We start from the raw sequence: 17,846 nt of genomic DNA, 5'->3' as shown, positions 1-17,846 counted from the left end.
GTCCAATTCATGACTGGGCATGCTGAGAGGGCAAATAATTGATAATGGCAGAAAGGACACGGAGGCATCAAAAAGGTCTCAGTCATGTTCCCTGTTTAAAGGATGTGGCACAATGTAATATATTTGAGCTGGTTCTTCACTGAACAGTTTTGAGTGTTTTCTGGGACTCCCCAGTGCACCAAGGTTCCGTGCAGCTGGGTGTCCCCTCAGTGCAGCTCTGTCAGCGCTCATCCTGGGCTGACGTGGTGTCACGGGGAGCAGGACGGTCAGCGTCCCCGGCTCCTCCGAGCTCCGTCTCCTCATCCGCAGTGCTGGGTTTCTCTTCCTTGTCTACTTAGTAGGGTTGCTGAGAATCACACGTGATGGTTGTCAGGGGCGATTTGTGGTTGTCTCTGTGATTGTCATATAGTGAATATTTGATAGAAACACTTGTTTTTTATTAAATTATGGCTCCTAGATTGCAGTGGTTTTTAGTCTGCATTTACTCTTTTTATAAATTTATTCTTATTTTTAAATAAGCACTTATTTTTATTTATTTTTATGAAGGTACTGGGGACTGAAGCCAGCACATTGTGCATGCTAAGCAGGTGTTCTACAACTGAGTAATACAGACCCTCCTTGTCTGAACTTAAAAATAAATATTTCAATACACAAAATAGCTCTTAAACACCATCATGGGACCTATTTTCTGTATAGACAATTGAATACATATGCTATTTCAATAAGAATAAATGTTGTTGGGACATACTTTCTGAATCTGTTTATGTGTTTAAAAACGATCATAGGTAGTGATAAACACGAGTCTTGGATCCACTACTTAGGGTCTGTTTTGCCATCATGGGAAATTATATTCTACAGAGAAGGCTAATTGGGTCTCGTTGATATTTGGATGATTTAGCAGATGATGAAGGCTTTCAAAAGCTGACAGTTTTGTATTTTAAACTAACTACAAAGTTATCTTCTATAAATTGGAAGTCCTCAGCTTGTGAATTGCCCAGTAATTCAGTGTGTACATGTCTGTGTCTCTGTGAACGTGTGTGTGTGTGTGTGTGTGTGATTTCAGGAAGGTAGAAATAAGTTCCATATAGCCTTCTGATACCTTTCTCTTCCAGTTCAAGGTGTAGGCATATATTTATACAAATAAATTGATACTCTTTTGTCATTTGGCATATTGGTGGGAATAAAAGGTTCTCATACTTGTTTCAGAAGGGTTGGGGAGAATGAGCTTAGAAAATAGGAGGAGATAGAGGCAGGAAGGTTCTTTACTCTTTGTGCAGGATGAGAAACAGTAGCTTTTCTTTTTTCTACTAAAGCAAACTGGCACTGAATTGTAACATACTATTACTCAGAATTGCTTTTCTGATCAGATACGAGTGCCTCAGATTTTTCAAGGCAACATGAATGATGAAATGTGTTTTAGCAGTTATCTTTAAATGTAGTTTTATTTTTTAAGTAAAAGGCTATAGCCTGTTCTTTCTTCCAGCGTTACAAGAAGTTCCCATTGATCCAGGTACATGATAATTGTGCTTAGTTTCTTCGGGTTATTGTTTTTTTTTTTTTTAAGTGCTTGTTTCATTGTGGTGTGAATGAATGTTTAAAATTTCTGGATTTTGATGTTTAGAACATGCTGATTTATCAGAACTGTTAAAAACCTGATTGTTGTTTGGTCCTCGTTTGGTGGGGCAACCTATTGATTTCTGTTGTCTGTTAAAGAGGGAAATTCTTCCTCTAGCCTGTAGATCATTAAGTGAATGGTTTGCAGTGTGCCTTTAAAATTCTTTGAATGCATTGAGCATGTTTGTCCAGTGAATTTTGAATTGACTCATAGTAATGACTTTGCTTTGATTCTGTGGCTTTTGCTCCTCTCCACATGAATTTGAATTCTCTGTTGCATTTTGTATACGTGTTCTTAACAGGGGAAGAAATTTTGCATTTTTTACATAGGTGGGTTTTCCTATCCCCTCTGAATGCCTTCTGTAATTGATACAGCGAAAATCTGTTATTGCAGTGCTTAATTATTTCATAAACTATTTTTTGGCTTAATCAGAAACAATGACAAAGAATGATAATAAAAAACATGAAAACCTTCCTTCCTTTGAAGAATAGAAATGAGGTGGTCAGGCTCACGCGTGCTTTGTACCTGACACCCTTACTTTCATGTCATTGTGTATCATGATTCGGAGATGGAGTTGCTTCAGGTTTGTAGATTTTTGTTTTAACATTTGTGTTGAATTCATTCTCTAGGCTGATGTTTCCTGTTGCGTTTGTGGAAAGTGTAGATGAAGGGAAACAGATGCTACGTTTTGTATTCAGGAGGCCTGAGTTGCTGAAGAGAAAAGAGTAGAGGGTGGGCTGAGGAACAGAGTGACACTCCCTCACCTCCAGGCTGAAATTGATGAACAATGAAATCAATTAGGTGTATCGGTATTTGACCAATAGAAGTCAGAGGGCCCAGACTGTCTAGTTATGCGCAATGGAAAGTACTGAATTCACCTGCAGAATTAGGTGATTTACCAAGTAGAAGCAGCTTAGAGCAATCAGAAAAATCAGTCCTATGATGAGATATAAAAAGAATATAATATCTATTATTTCTGAAACTTTTCTACGTTAAGTTGTGTAGAGCTAAAATTAAGTTCCAAGCACCAGGAGTTAAGAGTCTGGGTGGTTCTGTGGGATCGTTATTCAGGGATGTGTCTAGACCCTGCTGGAATGGCCGAAGCTGGCAGGAAAAGACCCAGAGCCAGGATTTGTCATCCTAGGGTGTCCTCCATAATGGTTCCATGTGATAGCCCATGATTGGGTTAACAAATTTAACAGACACCAGACGCATGTCAACTTTAAGAAGAAAAAGTGTGCTTAGTAACTGCTTTCAAGCAAGCACCTGTGCATCCTCACTCCTGTCTCCTTGCCATAAAAAGCAGAGACAATGCCTTGCTTGCATATTTGAGGTTTTAGATAGCACTCTGTTCATTGCACAGCAATGACCCAGGCCCTCAGCTATAAATGCTGGGCGTGCGTGCTGTTAGATAGTCTATTATCCCCAAAACACGGACCTGGCTGGACTGGTGGTCTGCTTTGTAATGAATATCTAAAGAATTTATCTTGTTCCCCTCTCCCCATGACTCCCCTAAAGGTAAACTAAGCCTTTTACTCATTGTGGATTCTACAATCTCTGTCTCATCCTGTCTTTCCCGAAGTTCCTGTTTACTATCACACAACTGTTAAAGACTATTTTCTTTGATTATACACAATAAATATGGGAGCATTTGAGAGGCTCTTGGAGTTGGCTCCCTACTCCCTCTCGCTTTCTTTCCTTTTTCCACAGTCTTGAGTCATTCATTCCATGTCGGTAAGACTTCTGCCAGCCAGAACCCACAGTTCCAGGTGAGAAGGATGCAGACTTTATCTCTCCTACCCGAGGGAGAGAGAGAAGAGAATTGAGATCTGCTCCCCCGTGGTCCCTTCCTGCCCCAGGGCCACTCCAGTTCACCTGCAGCCTTCTGGCCTCTGCTCACAGGGCCTCTGTCCCAGGACTGACTGCAGCCTTTTCTTCCCTTGTCAATATTTCCTGTGCCTTTCAGAAGTTGGTCTCTTCTCTGCAATTCAACCCTGGCAGATGTGATGGTGGTCAGCGTGCTGGTGGGCAGTCCTTTGGGGACTCCCAGGAGCCATGCTGATTCTCCTGAGTCTCTCATTCGGGGTTACAAAACTGTCGAGCACCGGAGGAAGCCCATTCACGTGAGGTCAACACAACATTACATCACTTTCATTTTATTTTTGAATTTTCAGTGGAGAAATTATTTGTAGCAAACTGTTCCAGATTTTCGGCCGCCTGCTTTCCTCACCACTATTTCCTTGTTGGCTCTGGTGCTTGTTTAAAGAACCAGGTTTCTTCTCTGGTCATTTGTAGCAGCTGGGCTTGCCGAATCCTTGATCTGCATTTGAAGCAGAATGCTTCTTCGTGATGTCAAACTGATTTTCCTTGTCATGTCTTAATATTTCGTGTACACTCAGCAACTGTTTCAAGTGAAATGCTCTTGTCCAATTTCGGTTAACTCACATTTGCTGAACTCCTGCTTTCATGCTGAGGGCAGTTTCTTCTTCCTGTAATAAAATTTAGCAATTTGCATTTACTATGGGAAGGTACTGGCCCGAGGTGCTTTTGTTCTTACCAGTTTTAATAACAATTCACCCATTAAAATGTACAGTGGTTTTTACTCTATGCCCAGAATTGTGCATCCCAGTCAATCTTAGAACATTTTCATCCCCCCAACAGGAAGCCCCTTACGCATATGCAGACATTCCCATCTTCCCCATCCTCCCACAGCCCCAGGAAGCCACTTTTCTCTCTCTGTGGATTTGCCTGTGCTGGAAATTTCATGTAAATCGAGTTACTTCATGTAAGTGGAACCATCTATTGTGACTGACTTCTTTCACACTGAGTAACGTTTTCAATATTTGTCCACGTTGTGGCCTGGGTCAGTACTCTATGCTTTGCTATTGCTGAATAATATTCCACTGTATGGCTGGGCCCCTCTGTTTACCCATTCATCACGTGATAGACATTTGTGTTGTTTCTGCTTTTTGGCTGTGATGAGTAATGGCGCTGTGAATATTCATGTAGGAGTTTTTATGTGAACATTTGTTTTCAGTTCTCTTACGTGTGTGCCCAGGAAGCAGAATTGCTGGGTCATTCAGAAACCAAATGTTCAACTCTCTGAGGACCTGCTAGGCTGTTTTCCAAAGTGGCCATGCTATGTTACATCCTCACCAGCAAGGGCTGCTTATCTCCGCTTCCTCTGTGTCCTCATTAGTGCTTGTTACTCTTTTTTTGATTATAACCTATTGTAGTGAGTGTGAAGTGGTTTCTCCTAGTGGTTTTGACTTGATTTCCCTTACAGCTAATGATATTGAACATCGTTTCATTGTGCTTATTGGCCATTTGTATATTTTCCTTGAAAAATATATTTTCAGATCCTTTATTCATTTTTTAATTGAGTTGCCTTTTTATTGTTGAGTTGTAGGAGGTTTTTTTTTTTTTTTAGATACAAATTCCTTATCAGATAAATGATTTGAAAAAATTTTCTCCTGTGTGTTGTTTTTTCACTTTCTGGATGGTGTCCTTTGAAGCAAAGTTTTAAATTTTGATGAACTCCAATTTATCTCTGTTTTCTTTTTTCCTTGTGCTTTTGGGGTAATATTTAATATCTGAGGTATTTTATTTAAACTTTTATATATAAAATAACTTAATTCTTAGGACCGTTCTAGGAGACGGGTGCTGTTGTTGTCCCCAGTCTATGGATAGGAGACTGAGATGCAGAAAATTTCACTGACTTATCAGTGTCAAAGCTACCCAGTGCTGTGGGAATTCAGACCCTCATGTTTGTCCCAAGCATCTGTGCTCTTCACCACCATGCTCCACTCCTTCCTGGAATCGTTAATGAAAAAGTCTTTACTTTTTTGATTTCTTGTTAGTTTTTTTTTTCTCATTGGGGACCTCATCTCCTCATTTTCCTTACAGAGATCAGTGTAGGTTTATTTTAGGTCTCATGTAGGCAGAAGCATTGCTATCAGTTAACTTCTGTATTACTCACTCTCCAGTGATGATTGTTGCTAGTTGACCTAATCAAGTCATGCTTAAGTCTTTCCTTCTCATGACACTAACAACAGAGTCATGACTTACAGAATGCTCAAAGAAGAAAGTACTTGATTGATTTTATTTTGCTAACCAATCAAACCAATCAAATAAAAACCCCAGAGTTGATACAGACTGTAAGCCCTCCAGAATAGGGTCACTGTCTTCCTTGTGTTTCATTTGTTTGGTCACAGTGTCTGGATAGTGCCTTGCTGTCCAGCAGTTTTGTTAGGATACGGTGCTCGTGAATCATTGTAAGGACAGAATTTTGACAACAGACTGTGTTGTTCATTTCACGAGGGAAAAGATAATATAGAAATACTGCTCAGATCTATTTTAAAATTAAGCTTGGAATTTTGAGAAGAGTTCAAGAAACCATACAAAGATCTTTTTCACTAATTTTAGATCTATCTTAGACACATTATGGTTACATAGCAGAGTAACTTATCAAGTAGATTTGACAAGAGGAGTGTATTATTGATTATTTGTTTTAGTTGAAATATTCTACCTGGGATAAAGTAATCAGTGCCCATAAATGAACAAATATGTTTGTATTTCTATGCAACATGGGAGCAGACTTCATATGTTTCTATATAATATATATGACTGTGTGTTTTAATCTGTCTGTCAGTGTTTTTATAGTTTTTCAGCAATGTTGTAACTTTAGAATTCTTCTAAGAAAATCACCCCAGATTCTAGTGCAGTTTGTACTGTGTATCCTGTCTTATGCATGGGATTCCACTGTCCCCTCAGTGAGGAATTTCCTCTTCTATTGAGTTAGTAGCAGAGTTAAAGGAACTGTGATTTCTAGGCCTTTGCTCTCCATGTGTTTGCAGTTGGCTGTCAATCACGATTTTCCCTTTCTTGAGTTTTCATTGTTCAATTAGAATTTTTGAAAATAACTATTAATATGTTGCATCGGTCTCCCTAGAAACTTGATGTGTTTGTGCTTTTCAGTTTTCAATTTATGAAAAATGTAAATGCACTCTTGTTTTTAAGTAGTCCTTTTTCACTAGATATTTGTTTACCTCTTTATAGTTAAAATAATTTTTTCCCAATGAATGAATCGGTGTGCATGTTTTAAAAGATACCTTACTTTTTATTTTTCTTATTGTAACAGTTATATTCATTGTAGAGAATTTAGAAAATAAGGATAAACACAGTAATAACTTCACAATGGCCTCTAATCTCACCTGGAGATACAGTTGTAAGGTTTGAAATTGAGAATTACAAGTCCTCTCACATTGTTCTTCTTTTTCAAGTACGTTTTGGTTACTGAGACCCTCGAATTCCCATATGAATTGTAGCAGCAGCTAGTCAGTTTCTGCAGAGGAGCCCGCTGGGATTGTGATCGAGACCACGTTGAATATACGGATCACTCTGGGGAGCACTGCCATTCCAAGAGCTCTGTCTTCTGATCCAGGAATATGCGTGGTGTGTCTGTCCAGGTATTTAGGTCTTCTTTAATTTTTTTTTAACAATGCTTTGAGTTTACAGAGTTATTTTACTTTTTTTTTTTTTGCCTTTATACTGAGGACAAGTGTGCCAGGTACCGGGATCAGAAGTGTATTTGAGCCCCGCCACTTGCTGCCACCATGGTCGCTGCGCTCTTGCTTCACCCGCTCTACAATCTTGCACAGAATAGGACCTCAGTAACTCTCTCTCTCTTGAATGATTATATGCTTGTTGGATGATGCTTGAGAGTCCTTGTGATGATTTTTTTCCCCAGCCTTTCCCCACTTCTTTACTATGCCCTTTCTCTTCCTTTCCTCCAGCCTGGGTTTCAGTCTACCTGTGGCATTGATTTTTCTTGTCTGTAGACACTTCCTTTCACTGGTTCACGATAATTTTACATGTGGGCTGTGGAAACTTGCTAGATGTCAAGAAAGAGCAAATCCATTGCATGCTAGTATTTTTAGAGTGTGTTATTGTTTTATCGATTGAAATTAAATCAGGCTGATCCCCTGAGCCCTCCTGTGAGCTCTTTTCACCTTCCTACAGGTAATACTGCTCTGGTTGCTGCATGTGCCCTTTCCCCAGCCTTGGTTTTGGAGTTGAGTAAGTCACCATCAGTGGAGCCCTCTTGTTAAAAGATGAAGAGAACATTTGCTCCTACTCCCTGGTTGGGGACTTGGATGACATGAAGTACCAGTTAAAGAATGGAGCCCCACCTCATTCTGACCCCCATTCTTTCCATTCCCTTCTCCAGGAGAAAAGAGTACAATTCAACAGTATAAAGATTGATTGTGAGCTAATGAGATAGACATGACAAACGATCATTTATTAAATATCCTTTCATGCCAGAAACAAATGTATTATACGCACAAAATGCACACAAAGCACGGTAATACCGTGGTTACAAACGTGGATCCGAGTTCGAGTTCTGCTCTGGAGTGACCAATCCTGTGAGATGAAGAACTGGTAGGCAGGCTTAGCCTCTCCCAGACTTGTTTTCTGTCCTGCAGAGACGGGGCTCGCTTGGCGTCCCCCCTGTAGAGGTGCTGTGGGGTGTAAATGACATGCGTGGGCAGCCTGAGCACAGCTGCTCATACCTCGTAAGTGAAGGATAGCAAAGCTTTTGTGGTGATGGCTTTATGACCGCCCCGTGTAGACTCTCAGTGCTCCAAAGGGATGCCTTTTGGTTTGGGGATGGGATTCTCACTTCTGTAAATACCCAAGGATTGTGTTATTTCACCCTGCTGATTTGAATCTATTCTTTAGAAAGTACATATTGTAGATATATTTTTCAAGCATGCGTGCTTTTTTTCTTTTATTATTTATAGTTCCACCATCTCATCTCTTTGTGAGACTTTCCATGGAATCCATAAACAGCCCTAAGCTACCTGCCTCTTCACACTTCTCCGTGGTGGTTTTCTTCCCTGACTAGAAGAGGGTTTTGCACAGGAAATTTTCTCTGTTCCCCTTTTCTTGGAGTCTCTCTGTCTGTCTGCCCATCTCTCACCTGTCCATCTGTCCATTTATCTACCCACTCATTCTTCTGACTTGTTCCATGAAGCATTTCAGGCAGCTTACAGAAGAACAGATACCAAATAAACAGGTGAGAAAATGGGTTCAAGTTCAGACAGTGAGACTAGGAGGCGAGCCTGAGTGAGGGTTGCAGGTGTGAGACACACGCCTCAGCCCTGTGACTTATAAGATCGACAGCAAGTGTGTGCCTGAGGCTCCCAGCAGACACAGGGAAACAGGGTTTGTGGGAGATGCTCACTGGCTGTGAAATAAATAAGTGGCTTAGGAGAAGCCCAGCCTTTCCAGCTACTAAGGCTTAGGAGAATATTTTGAGTGTCTTCCAAAATCAGAGTATTTCATCTTTTCTTTTGTCAGAGTTCTACGTATAGTTGGTTACATTCTATACCTGGAAGTTTCTCTAATACTGCTTCCCACGTGAGTCCCATGGCTCGGGAATGGGGTGGTTCTACTCATTGACGGGTGTTGGCCAGAAACAGAAAATGACAGCCTCAAAGGAGCCTGGGATTTGTCAGTTATGTTTTGTCAGTGCTGTAGATTTCAGAAAATGCTTTCACATTTTCTCTCCATCTGAGGTGGCAGCGTGCTCTCTTACCAGCATCAGGAGCTCAGGGCCATGGGATGGTGTGGGCTGAATGCACTGCCGTCAAGACAGCTAAGGTAGTCAGTGCAGGCGTGGTGCTTTCACGTAGTGCATTTCATGTTCTTTAATAGAAGGTTTCAACAGGGATTTAATTAATTGAGTTAATTAACATTTAATAAATATGATGCTTTGTTGAAAAGACAGTTATAGGCACATTATAAGCTGTGAAGACTTTAAAAACGGTTTCATTACTGAAATTTCAGTAGGGAAGATACGCAGTTTATCTTATTTATGCCTCTCTTTTAAAGTAACAAAGAAGCAGGACAGAAAAAGCAGAGGATGATTTCTGTTCTTCCTCTAGGCTTGCAGGTGCCCTCACCTCCAGTGGCATCTATCCAGACACCAGCACTGACACTGGCCGTGCTCAGAACTGCCTCAGCCCTGAAGACACAACTGACAAATAGAAGGGGGCCACGCCCTGTTACAGCAGGTGCTCTCACTTTGTGGGTCTTTATGTAACTGCACGGCGTTATTCAGGATCGCCCATTCTACATTGTGTGATGCTGCTGCTGTGTCTCCTAGTTATTTGTTTCTGTAAATACTCGTGTACTTTCTCCAATGTGTGGTACTAGACATCTAAAAATGTTTTTTCAGATGAAAAATAATGTGTATTTAATATAATAAGTCTGAAAAAAGGGGCAAAAGAAGCTATCCTGGTCCCACTACTCAAAGATAATAATTAACACTTTAACATCTATTTTCTGTTCTTTTCGTCAGTGTGTATCACCTCTGTCATAAAAACCAGAGAACACTCTGTGCCTGTTTACTGTGTGGAGACCTCCATTTTCCATTCGGCTTATTACAAGTTTTTCTACAATATTCTATCTCCCCTGGCATGATTTTTAATGACCAGTATAGCATTCTGTCTTGTGAAGGCATCGCCCATTTTGCTTCAGACTTAAATAAACTTTTAAATTCCAAGTATACTTAAATGAAATACTGAAAAGAGAATAGTGGTGGTACCGAAAGGCCCCTACCTCCCTTCCCCTTATTTCCTGAGAGTAAAAGCTGTTGAAAATGTGTTGTATATATTTCATGACCTTTATGCCTATGACATATATATATATATATATATATATATATATATATATATATATATATACACACACATACATACATACATACATACATGTATATGAGAAATCTATGTATATGTGTGTGTATATATGCTTTATTGGAAAATAAGGCCATACTATATGTTTTCTGCAGCTCGCTTTATTCACTCAGGGGTACTTCCTAGACGTCCTCCCACTCCAGACTCACCCAGTCCTTTCAGATAGAGTGGAGGGGTCTCCTGATGGTCAGGTGTGGTCTCTTGTGCAAGGACAACTTTGGTGAAAGAGTACTGTGGACAAGGCACTGGACCACGCCAAAACGCTGGCCCCCTCAGAGCCCACAGCTCAACGTGATTTACCGCATCATTGTCTTCATGGTGGACACTTAGGTTTTCTCCATTTTCCTCTGTCAGAAAGGATGTTTGACTGGCATCTTTCTTGTACAAACATTCCTGTGATGTTGTATGAGTATTCCTTTAGTTAAGGCTTCTGGAAATTTAGTCCCTGGATGTGACATTTACATTCATCACAGGCTCCTTTGAAGTGACTCTAGAAATTCCTTCTCCAGTGAGGAATGAAAAGATGTAGAATTACTTATATAACCAATTCTTTATCGCTGGATATGATTTCACTTCAGCTTTTCTTCCCACCATTGTAAACAGTGCTGTGTAAATGCCCTGAGGAGTACATCTTTTAGAACTGATTTTTTTTCTAAATGAAACGATTCCTAGAAGTGGAGTTGAGTCTGTGTGTATGCATGTTTTTTAGAGTTTACATATCCATTGACATGTCATCCTCCAAAAAGGTCGCTCAAAGTTTGTTCTCTCACAGACGGACACTAGCTAGAATATCTTTTAAAAATATTTGCCAATATGATGAGCAAAAGTGCTTTTTCATTGCTTTAGTTTGCAGTTGATGACCAGTGAGGTATTGACCATTTTCCACTCGTTAGCCATGTGACTTTTTAAAAGTGAATGATCCCTTTTGTCCTTTGCACACATTTAAGTGAGGGAGCTTCTTGTTGCTTTGTGACAGCTCTTTGTATGTTATGAACATTAACCCCTTGTCTTCATCAACATGTATCACAGAGCTTTTTCTTGTCATTTCTTGCCTTTCATTTTGTTCAGTAGGTTTATTTTTGTTGTGGCCCAAAATATTCTTAAGATAGTAAATGTCTTCCTTTTGGGTTTTATCTTTGGTATTATTCTTAGAAATACTTTCTTATAATGGTAAAAATCTCTTCTGTAGGTTTTTTAATCTCTAAGATGGAGATGATAATAGTACTTTGTTATAGTGAGGAGAAGTTGAATTAATATGAGCAAAGAGTTGTATTTGCTGTTATTAGTATTTTCTAATATTTACATCACTATCTGTAATTTTTTTTGTGGTCATTATGACAGGAATAGAATTTGTTCTTTCCAGGTGATTCTCTGATTGTCCCAGGACAATTATTGAATTCATACTTTGCTCTTTGATTTGAAATCCCACCTGTACAAAATACTTATGTACACTAGAGTCTCTTTTTGAGCTCATGGTTTATTTCTGTCAATCTTAACTTTCTTACTCCAGCGCTATATCTTACATATTGTAAAAATTTATTTAATATCTGACAGTGCTGATTTTTTTTTGATTCTTTTCTTCCATCCCAAATTTTCTTGTCTAGTATTATGACTTTATTATTCCTGAAGAATTCTAAAATACTTTGTTCAAGTTAAAAAAAAACAGATAAGAGTTTTCATGGGATTTTTTAGTAAGTTTTGAATTATCTTTAGGAGAACTTGCATCTTTACAAAACTGCTTTCCTCCATGCAATATGTTGATGTCTCTACATTCACACCTCTTACTTTACCCCTCAGTACAGTCCTGTAGTTTTCTCCATGTAGAACATGGACATTAATTTTGAGTTTATTCCAGATTACTGTTGATGTTTTTGTTAATTTTGTAAATAAGAATTTTTTGCTATTATATTTTTTAACTGTTTAAACTGACACCTAGGAAGGCAGATTCAGTTTGTAAATGCTCACTTTGTAACTTTTCATTTAAAATTGTAAGTATTAATTACTTGTTCCAGGATCCTTTCTTTTGTGTTTTTAAAAATTTGTTTCCAAGATCATCAAAATGGTCATAGCTAAGTAGTATAGGTGGGGAGAGAGATGGAGAGAGGTAGTGTGGCTCATGTACAAACTGTGAGCAGTTTCATGGCTGCCTTTAGGCTGGAGAAGCTGCAGAAGAGCCCAGGTTAGACCAGGGGTGGCTTTGTATGCACTTGAAAGCCAGCTTTCCTACCTTTATGGTGAAGCCTGGTGGGCGTGGCAGGTAGATGATCAAGGTCCGATGAAGGTCATTGGCTGCACAGAGTGCTGTGTCTGTGAGAACTGGAGACCATCGCCATGGGAAATGCTTGGTGCCAGGAACACTGCAGGGGAGCTGGGGAGCCTGTGTGTTAAGGATTTTCCAGTCCTGGGAGTGGGAAGATCAGACTCTGCATTCAGATCTGAGTTTGAATTCATCCTCTCTTGTTTACTGGTCCTCTGACTTTTGTCAAGTTATATACCCTCTTTGAACTCCTGTTTTCTTGTCTCTCAAAATAGGAGAATTACGGCCTGCTGCTAGAGTGTTTGATCAGGGTAAATGATTTGTGTCTATAAGATGCCATGTACAGTCACAATCTCAGTGAGAAATGGGCTGTCGCCTCTTCTTCTGCAACTCAGTGCTTGACAAGACATGGGGGAAAGCCAGTCCCTAATTTGTGTGTGATGCAAGTAGGAACAAAATTAATGTCTTGCCTTTCCCTAGCAGTATTCTTACTCCTTTGCTTCATTTACTTCTTTCCTCCTTTCCTTTCCCCTTTCCCCTCCTCCACCAAAAGAGCCTGAGACTCTCTCAGAACACTAGATTCAAATTACTTTAAAGGTTGGCTCATCCTCATGAAATGACAGTAACATAAAAAAAATCTGTACACATCCCAGAATTCATTGTATTTGATTTACACACACACGCGCGAGCACACACACACACACAATCAGCCTACCTCCCACTTGCTGAGGGAGAAGGACCACTTTTTCTGAGTTTTCATTCACTGAGCGTGAGAGCAAAGTCTCTTATGCAGACTTTCACCTGGCTTCGTGCATGGTGTTTTTAATTGGATTTCTGCTTTGTGGCCATAGAAATATTCTCCTAATAGAAGAGAGGAAGTGGAGACATAGACATTCTGCTGAGATATTGGTGTCATCATATTTGAGTTGGAAAGGACTTAAGACAGCATAGAGTCGTAACTTTTTATGGGTGAGAATTCCATGATAGTGTAACTTAGACAAGAACCTGGGTCTTCTGCCATCGTGTCCACACGGGTGAAGAGGCAACTGGGTGGGGGATGGCAGGGATCCTTCTTGCTTGAGTTCCAGGGTCTTGCTAGTTTTCATTGCTCAGCTGCCTTTAGTTTATGTCCATGTGGCCTCTCATGGGAAGGTCACTCTGTCCTGATAGACTGAGTTTCTTATCAGCAAAAAGCTCTGGACCCACTCATATTTCCCAGAGTTTTCTGCTGACCTGCTGACACTTTATATAAATGAGACCTAAGAAACTACTGAATATAAAATCCTTATTGTTATCGTTTGCCCTCGAGTTCCATAGGAATGGGGTGCTGTCTCAGGCTGTCTAAAGCTAGATCTGAACAAAGATAGGGTGATAGGCTGTGCTGCTGGACCTCCACAGTCGAAGGGGATTTCCACCTTAGTTTTTAGAATCAGGCAGATGAGTTCAAATCTTGCCTTTACCAGTTATTAGCTTTGTGACCTTGGGGAAGAAACTGTACTTTTTTGTGTCCAATTTTCTTTTCTGTAAATAAGTTCAGTATTTATTTTAAGGTTTTTGTTTTAGAATTGAATGAGCTAATTCCCTCATTTATACCTAAAATACTGATCGCGTGGTTCTATGCTGGTGCCTTGGTAGTTGATTACTAAGGGACTCGGCAGTGAGAATGGGGGTGGGGGACCCCTGGATCATAGAGCTTATATTCCAGGATATGCTTGTAAAAGACTGGATGTGCAGTGGATTTTTAGTAAATATCCATTCCTTTCCTAATCTGCATTGATTGTGTATATATCTTTATACTAATATATGAACAATTTTTATTGCAATTTAAATCTCTTTGTAGTATTTAAAATATGTAGCTATAACAAAAATACGTGAAATAAAATGATTTGACTTTTATTTTCTTTTCAATAAGCAAAACAAAATAAAATAGAAAAGAAAAAAGTTTTGAAGGAGTAGAAATAATTTTATTTCTGTGGAATCAATTCCCTATGATAGGTTTTTTGGTTGTGTTGTTAAACAGCATATAAAATTGATAGGTTGTGACATATTGGAAATGAGGAAACAGTGGAGACATACTACCTCCAATGCAGTCATTTTGTTACCAAGTCCAAACTCGTTCTGCTTGCTGCATGACAGGCCAATAAATCGGGAGATGAGGTGTTGGAGCAAAGAATAGTGACTTTATTTGAAAAGCTGGCATACCCAGAAGATGGCATATTGATATCCTGGTGAACCCTATTCCCCAAGTCAGAATTCAGTCTCCTTTTATACTAAAAAGGGGTGGGGGTGTGGTTGGTTGTTGCAAACTTCTTGCTGTACTGAATTGTTTGTCCTTGGAATCCTTTGTTCTTGCAGCTGTCCATGTGGTCAAATCATGGTGCCCTCTGTAAAATCTCCAAAAAAACAAAGGTTATTCTCTATTTTGCAACTTGCCATCTCTACATAAGTGCAGAAGAGCTAACATCCTTAAAGATCAGAGCCCGGAGAATAGGCTCTCCTGGATATTTCAAGCTAAAGGCAACTTTCTTTTACAAAAGGTGCAGAGCTAGCAAGTTTGAGCCTAGAAAACAGGGCACAGGTTTAAAGCCAAAGGAATACATCTAACATGGAGTCAAATTTGTTCTTTTCTATTACAATTTTTTTTCCACCTCATAAATAGTTTTAGTAAGAATCATGAACAATTTTTTTTTATTTTTGCTTCATAATAACGGATAAGTGCGCCAACTACATTTTTGTGAGCAGGGATGCTGTGTGTGCATTGGGGCCACAGCAAACTCTTGTTGGGGGTGGCCGACCCTGCAACATGTCTGATGCCCTGTGAGTGTTGGTGAGGGTCCCCCTAAACAGGGGCTTTCTTCAGGAACCAGCATATGGGCATTGACCTCTGGAGACCACATTTTCAGCTGCAGAAAATTTTTTCAGATACTGTGATTGAAAAATCACTCCAGCTGGGGATAATTAGGGACTAAAGGAAGAGGAAAAGGACATGGAGTAGAGTCGAAGGGAAGGACAGAAGATCAGGGAGCCTGGGGTCTTGGCAGCGGGGACTCGGAAGAGAGAGGAGCAGAGGCGGGGAGGGGCCCGGCCCCAGAAACAGCTCCTGCACCTGTCCCCGTGCCCAAGCCACACAGCTTTTAATTGGCCCAGAACACTCTCCTGTCTGGATGTCACCCTGGGCAGAACTTTGAGAATCGAAGGTAAGGGGTGGGCAGCACTCACCTAGGGGGTCACTGAGGACTTTGTTCAAGTCCACAGTGCCTTTTCTGGTCATGTGTCTTCACTTGTCCTTTATCTTAGGATCTGAGAAGCAGGAGCAAGGAACTCAGGGAGAGATCCAGGAAGACATCTGACTGTGTTAAGAGACGACAGTCACAGTGACACGGGGAGCGAAGACACCTGCAGCAAAGTAAAATAACTTCACAACTATTGCATCAGAGCTGCAGGTGTGAGAGAGCATGAGCCTGTCTCAGAGTGCAGGGCACAAGCGGAAAGGAATGGTAAAATTTCCACTGACAATTCAAATTTTGTTAAATAGCCTGCTACTGTTAATTGTATCACTTGAATATATGAAGGTGTAATTCTGTGAGCATTTATAGGTTCACACAACCCCACCAGCCCCTCTTGCCCCCATCGGGGATGGTCCTTCTCAAGCACAGTGCCCCTCCTGCTTGGGTGGGCCACACTGTTTGTCTTCGCATGGGGCCGGGCTGCTACAGGGCACTGAGTCCCCGAGGCATGGCCTGCGATACACGACAGGAACATCTCTGCTCTTGACTGAGGACCTCCTTTTCCCTCTGCAGTGTAACAATGCCGGTGACTCAGTTAGAAGCATGCTTCAAAGCTGTCCATGTCCTTGCCATCCAGAAGCGGAGCCCAGAAGCTTCCAAATTTCTCCAGAATGCGGTTTACATTCACCTTCAACAGGTGAGTGTATATCCTTTTACAAGTGGAGGAATTACTGCAGTTTTCCTGAAAATTACTCACCACTAGTCCATCTGATTTTTCTGTGCTAGGATTCAGTATGGCATGCTAAAAATTCTGGAGTCAGATCTTGAAACCCTGATGAAGAGGATTATTTATTTTATTTCTTTATATGATAGTATTTTACTTTCAAAATTCAGAGTTTTCGGTTCTTTCAGGAATTTTTTCGGGGGTTGGAGAAACAACTTTGCTCTTACCATCTTTGTGACCTGTTGCTATATGCCTCTCACCTGTCTTCTGTCACTTGTGAGGTCGGTTCCATTTGTGACCCTGTCCAGGTTGTTCATGTTATAAAACATAAAGTCTGTAAAAGTACAGTCCCTTTTACTCCGAAGACATTCCACAAATACTACTTAAATCTGGGTGTGGTTTTAAGAAGACAGAATCATTAGAACATGTACTTGCAGGTTGCTAGTGCAAAATCCCCAAATCAATAGTCTAGCTCAACATCTAAAATCTTTCTAATCTACCTTGGATTTGTATGGATAAGTGAAGCAGTTTGCTAAGAACTCAAGACCAGGGTTAGAATACAGGCTGGTGTAGCTCAGCAGGTCCTCCCAAGCTGATCCTCTGCCAGGGGGTGGGGCCGAGGGGAGAGGGCGGGTCCTGCCATCCCTGAGCTGACAGTTTCATGGCAAAGAACTTCACCAGGTGAAGAACTTGGAGTTTCTTCTAAGAAGAGTGGGTTTGAAAAGAGTCCTAAAAGCGCAGGAGTGACACAGTACCATTTGTCTCAAGTAGGTGTGAGTGGCTGTGGGGCCACTTGGGAGACTCGTGAGTCCAGGTGGGCAGTGTTGGTGGTTTCCACTTGAGCGGTGGGATGGTCAGTGGGTAAAAGCGAACAGATTGAAGGCATATTTAAGTGGTAAAAAGGAAAGGATGAATGATGTCTGTGAAGGTAGGATGGAGTAAGGCCCAGGTTCCTGGGTGGATTAATGAGGAAATGATGGTCCTGCTGTGTTCTGAGGAGGGAAAGCTGCAGAGGGAGTTCTGGGGGAAAACTGATGAGTTCAGCTGTGGATAAAGTGAAAGGCTGTTAGATGTGTGGTCTGGGACTCAGGTGAGAGCCAGTAGTGAGTAAAGGGAGGGGAGAGAGACTTTCAAATCATATTGTCTTGTGAAGATACAAATAAGTATGAGTAATGACACACTTAATACGTCTATATTCCGTGTTTAAAACCCAGTAACATTTTGCTATATTGAGTGCAGAGGTTCTTAAATTTTTTTAATA

General features: G+C 40.6%; 1 long non-coding RNA gene across 2 annotated transcripts in view; it reads left to right on the top strand.

Annotated features, from left to right (window-relative positions):
• The window catches only part of LOC116662462, a 29,764-nt gene extending 13,458 nt beyond the window's left edge, over positions 1–16,306 (top strand). The window contains exons 3-5 of one of the 2 annotated variants that reach the window (XR_004318428.1): positions 6,898–7,083; positions 9,573–9,797; positions 15,932–16,306. This is a non-coding gene — a long non-coding RNA (uncharacterized LOC116662462). Of the gene's footprint in view, positions 1–5,591; positions 7,084–9,572; positions 9,798–15,931 lie in introns of those variants that run through there. The other variant, XR_004318427.1, reaches the window with a different exon arrangement.
• The last annotated feature ends 1,540 nt before the right edge of the window (positions 16,307–17,846 follow it).

The sequence above is a fragment of the Camelus ferus genome, unplaced genomic scaffold (assembly GCF_009834535.1).
Source record: "Camelus ferus isolate YT-003-E unplaced genomic scaffold, BCGSAC_Cfer_1.0 contig1013, whole genome shotgun sequence".
NCBI classification, from domain to species: domain Eukaryota; kingdom Metazoa; phylum Chordata; class Mammalia; order Artiodactyla; family Camelidae; genus Camelus; species Camelus ferus.
Note: the sequence above shows the minus strand (reverse complement) of the source record. Positions and strands in the feature narration are given on the sequence as shown.